Genomic DNA, 6,000 nt, shown 5'->3' with positions numbered 1-6,000 from the left:
GGAACAGAGTTCTATAACAAAATATTCATAAAACTTCTTAAAGATAATGGTATTAAATTATACAGCACCTTTAATGAAGGAAAGGCCGTTGTTATTGAGCATTTTAATCGCACTTTGAAAGAGAGACTATATAAAAAAAACTTCACAAACCTCGGTTCTCAACAATCGTTGAGAGGATTCAGGACATTGTAGATAATTACAATAATACAGTTCATTCATCAACAAAATCAAAACCATCTGAAACATTTACAAAATTAGAATATGAAAAGGAGATCAATTTGAGAAAACCCAAGTTCAAAGTTGGTGATATTGTAAGAATATACAGATGGAAAAGCCATTTTGACAAAGTTTATGGACTAATCTATCTCTAATGCCAGTAATCTCTGTGTGTCTGTCTGTGACCGCTGTTTCTCGACAACCACGGGTCCGATATACTTGAAACTTGCCAGGTATATTGCTGGGGATCCGAGGATGTGCCTTTTCAAGGTTTCATATTAATCGGACAAGTAGTTAGCGAGCTATGTCCAAAAAACGATTCAACCAATCAGAGAGCAGCGAGCTATCACGTGTGCCGAACGTGGCGAACAGACTCTGCCTCGGACGGCACATTTGAGAGCGTATTCATTTATTTCACGTTGGCAAACTATGTTGGCGTTAAACTATGTTTTAAAACTAATTAAAACTAATTTGCGATTCTTTCGCTTTCCTGCGCGTTTGTGCACGCTATGGCGATTTCTTTACCAAACTCCGCAAGCCGTTCGCTTTGGACCAAACCATTTCATGTAAATAGAGGGGGGGGGGGGATTGTCACCGTACTCGCAAGCCGTTTGCTTTGGACCAAACCATTTCATGTAAATAGAGGGGGGGGATTGTCACCGTACTCGCAAGCCGTTCGCTTTGGCTTTGCGAATGGACCAAACCATTTCATGTAAATAGAGGGGGGGGGGATATAATTTTAGATATATATATAGTACGGGCATGCCCTAGTTAATTATAATTCATGTAATGGATACAGTCCCTTGGACTTACAAATTATATGATTTAAATGGAGAAGAAATCTTAGGATCATTTTATTCACAGGAATTACAAAAGACAAAGATAATGAAAAATTGAAAAATAAGCTCTAGAATCCTAAACAGTCTCTTCAAAACTTTCGGGAAAAAAAAAAATTCAAAAAAACTTTGAAAAGACATTGAAAAAATTTGAAAAAGAAATTTGAAAAAAATAATTGATAAAAAAAAAAAAATTGGAAAAACAATTTTGAAAAAAAAGATTTTTTTTTTTTTTTTTTGAAAAATAAACATTGAAAAAAATTCAACAAATTTAGAAAAAAAAATTGAAAATAAATTTGAAAAAAAAATTGAAAGAATTTGAATTAAAAAATACATTTGGGAAATAAAATTTTTGTAAAAATAAAAAAGTTCAAATACTTAATATCCCTCAAGGATCAATACGAATTTGGATCTATGCCAATAACTGATTTTTATTTAAGCAAAAAAGTATATAAATTACAGCGATATTTCATCAAGGAAATTTTACTTTAAGCACAAATATATAGATAAAAGGGAAGTGATTCCAGCCGGATATTCAAAAAACCATTTTTACTTTAAGCACAAACATATAGATAAAAGGGAAGTGATTCCAGCCAGATATTTAAAAAAAACATTTTTACTTTAAGCACAAATATATAGATAAAAGGGAAGTGATTCTACCCGGATATTCGAAAAACCATTTTTACTTTACGCACAAATATATAGATAAAAGGGAAGTGATTCTACCCGGATATTCAAAAAACCATTTTTACTTTAAGCACAAATATATAGATAAAAGGGAAGTGATTCCAGCCGGATATTCAAAAAACCATTTTTACTTTAAGCACAAACATATAGATAAAAGGGAAGTGATTCCAGCCAGATATTTTAAAAAAACATTTTTACTTTAAGCACAAATATATAGATAAAAGGGAAGTGATTCTACCCGGATATTCGAAAAACCATTTTTACTTTACGCACAAATATATAGATAAAAGGGAAGTGATTCTACCCGGATATTCGAAAAACTATTTTTACTTTAAGCACAAATATAGAGATAAAAGGGAAGTGATTCCCGGGTCTGTCCTTTCTTCCAAGCTTGCCGAACACCCGATTGCACCAAACACATTCTTGAAATCGCCACTTACCTCGGACCCATCTTCGTCCGGCTCTCTTCATTAAGCTGTAATCTTTTTATTTTGATTAGCAAATTCTTCATTACGATGCGAGCACCACTCTTGCATGCATTCCCACAATTCATTCCGCATTTCATTCCCCGTTTCACTTAGTCTCTTTTTAATATTACTCATATCATTTTCCACCTCCGCCATTTTTTCCTTAACCCCCATTATCTCCCAATGCGCCTCCGAACTCTCCACTTCTAAGGTTACCTTGGTCGACGGTCGTCTCAATGTGCGTTCTAATTTCTCGTTCCTTCGTCCCCATATTTTCTATGACGTCATCCACCCTCTTCATCAGTCCCTTGTGCACCATTTTACATTCCTTCTTCATCGCTACCAGTTCCTGTTTTAATTCCTTCTGCTCTGACTTTAACTCATCTATAACATCGGCATTCCTACCCACCTGTTCCCTTAATTCCTGTAGTCCCACCATCAGTTTCTCTGCCTCCCGCGTCAGTCCTTCTATTCCCCCAGTCAGTTTGGCCATGGTGTCCCTCAGTTCTCGTTGGACGCGCATCTCACACAGCTTTACCTCGTCACGCACACCCGTGACCTCCTCGCTCATTCTACACCCAATCTCTTCCCCCATCGTTTTCATATTGCAGTTTGACTCCTCCCTCATGGTGTCCATACAGGTACTTATTTTATCCATTCCATCACCCATTTTGTTCATTTCCCTGGTTGATTTCTCACTCATCTTATCCATTTGCACCTCAAAGGATGCTTTCATTTGAGTCATGAACAACTGCATGTTTATAAACCATGCTTGCACAGCGGGCTCGGCCTCTGCCGCTGGCCCCGCGTGCGAAGCACCGCCATTGTCTTCACTCCCTGCCATGCCGTGATTAACTCCAAGGTCAATCTGTTCATTTACATCCTGGGCCATTAATTCACTTTCATTCTCTACATTCTCTATTCCCACCGGAACCTGCTCGTTTTGGCCAGCCATCATCCGATTTTAATTTTGTTTTAAACTAAATTTCCACACACTCGTAATTTTGCAGTACATGAAGCGCACTCCAGGTCCAATCCCACTCCCGGACACCAATTTGTTGCGGGGGTTCAAAATTCCCACTCCTTGACAACAAATTTTGTTGTGTGATTCCCCTCGGTTAATACCAGAAAATCATGAATACCTTCAAGGTGCACATGTGACCGAAGACGGTGATCGAATCCTCGCTTTCACACACCTTATTCAATTGCGTGCCGAGCGGATTTGCACGGTGTGGAAAGCGGCGTTACCTGACATGATTTATGAACCCGATTCGAACCAAATTCGGTCTCGGATGATGCTAGGCCAATGGAGAAAAGACGTATCCAAACAGTTTGGAAAGTAACCAAATGTACAGCCTTTTATTTTGAAGGCACAGAGAATACACAAAAGATACAGCTTATCAAGTCTTACCTACTATAAACCCCACTGGCGCCTTCACTCTCTGACACACTCACTCAGGGAATAACACTCTGTTTAAGGGCATACCGATGTACGTGCTGGGCCACGTGGTCTTGTGTGCGCAGTTCGGTCCTCACATGCAGCCTGGACGAGGTCAGGTCCGAAGGACGAACAGCCGCCTCGAAGTCGGCACGGACGAACTTAGCACAGGTGGGACAAGCTGCCACGCAGGCAGACAAACTTCAGCTCAGGTGAGTCGTGTAGAAAGCCAACGCTTGCAGGTCAGCCGGGTGGCGCAAGAGATCGGCGAAGAGGCGATGGGTGTCGACGAAGAACACAAAGGCCAAACACGTGTCGTGGGAGATACAAAAAAACAAGCGAGGTCTCGTCATGGGCGTGGCGAAACGGCAAGAGCTCAGGTGTGTCCTCGGCGGAGTCCCAAAAGCAAGAGAGATGTCGTCCTGTGTGCTGCGAAATCCAAGAGCAAGATAGATGTCGTCCTGTGCGCTGCGAAATCCAAGAGCAAGAGAGATGTCGTCCTGTGTGCTGCGAAATCCAAGAGCAAGAGAGATGTCGTCCTGTGCGCTGCAAAATCCAAGAGCAAGAGAGACGTCATCCAGTGCGCTGCGAAATTCAAGAGCAAGATGTCGAAAATGCGATCTGCGTGGGCTTTTACCAGATCCGCCCATGCATGCAAAAATGTTCCACAGCCTCCCATTGGCTGAGGCTTGACGCATCATGGCGATGGGTTCCCGGCTCGCCATTGGTCACGTGGGCCGTGCTTTTGGCCATGCCTTCCTGCCCATTAGTAATGGCTTCGCTCACCCAACGAAGGTTTGAAGATCCTGCCTAACTCAACGCATATTTGATGTGGATTATCAACACAATGGAAAGGGGCTAATCTTTACATTCAATAAGACATAACTGACTACTGCAGGCTACATGTTGTTGTACAATCAATTATAGGGGGTTTTCCTTTATAGCACCACCGCAACAATATCATATCATAAGCGTGCTTTGGCACGTCATTTAAAAAAAAAAAGCATAGACGAAATGCTGGAGAACTGCTTCCGGTGTCTAATGTTATACGCTGTGATGTCTGCAATAAGGTCATTAAAAAGGGAGGTTTTAAGTCTCACCTTCAATCATGCAAACACAAGAAGAATGAAGAGACAGTTGGATACTCTATTTAAAACTCTGATGGAGCATTTAAGGGACATATTAAGATTAGGGTTTTTGAGTTTGGAACTCCTGGGCCAAAATCAATAGCTGAGTCGATTGAGATGGTTAAACATGCTGTTGAAACAATTGTAAAAGATACGTTGACCGAGATAAATACTTTAAAGTTTTATATGGGAGTAAAAATGGGTATGGTAAAAGATGGTGTTGAAGAAACTCCCTATATGAGAACAGACCCTCACTTTATCACATCATTCCAAGATTTCTTATCATCAGGTGTTTATGGTGAACTTGTAAAACAGGAGCAGAATGTAGATAATATCGTGGTGGGTTGTGGATATAGTATTAGTAAAATCATTTTCTTAGATATACACATTCTGAAATCAGACCGTCTTAAAGCTTCTTCTAACATTGATTTACCGAGGGTTATAAAACTTTAAAAAGCGGTTGTTAATAATCAAAACAAAGATATATAATAAATGTTTCCTATGGTCTGTTCTCACTCACCTTCATCCCCCACATGGCAAACCTGAGAGGGTATCTCATTATAAGAAATATGAGAATACGTTAAATGTTAAAGGTTTAAAGCTTCCAATGTCATTCATTGATATTCTAAAATTTGAGGAAATGAATAATCTATCTGTTAATGTTTATGGACTAACAAAAACAAACAAAGTTCAGATTTTAAAAATTTCTGATAACTATAAAAATGATGAAACTCATATTGACCTTCTTTGTTTTAGTTGAGAAGAAAATTCACATTATGCTTTCATCAAAAATTTGCCACATGAATCACCACACGTGTAGTCAAAAGAAAATGTAAAACATATCTTTGTAAGCGTTGTCTTAACTTCTTTCATACGAAAGGAAGATTAAACCAACATTCAAAATACTGTAGTGATCATAAGTCCACCGTATTAATATGCCAATAGTAGGTTTAAACATATCATTTAAAGATTTCAACAAGACTATAAAACATCCATTCGTGATAAAAGCTGACTTTGAAAGTATCCTTGAAAAAATAGAAACTGCTTCTCCAAATCCAAAAAAAATCATACACGAGTAAATACGACAAACATACTCCTTGTGGTTTCTGTTATTATATCAAATCATCCGTTGGTAATGAGGTTGAAGGTGTGGAGGTTGAAAGAGGTGACAGTAAGGGAGGCATTAAAAGAGAGGCTGAGTAGGGTCGAGGATGATGTGGTTGAGCTTG

This window comes from Myxine glutinosa, chromosome 8 (assembly GCF_964187855.1).
Source record: "Myxine glutinosa chromosome 8, kmMyxGlut1.1, whole genome shotgun sequence".
NCBI lineage: Eukaryota > Metazoa > Chordata > Myxini > Myxiniformes > Myxinidae > Myxine > Myxine glutinosa.
The sequence above is the reverse complement of the archived record's forward strand: the minus strand, read 5'-3'. Positions refer to the sequence as shown.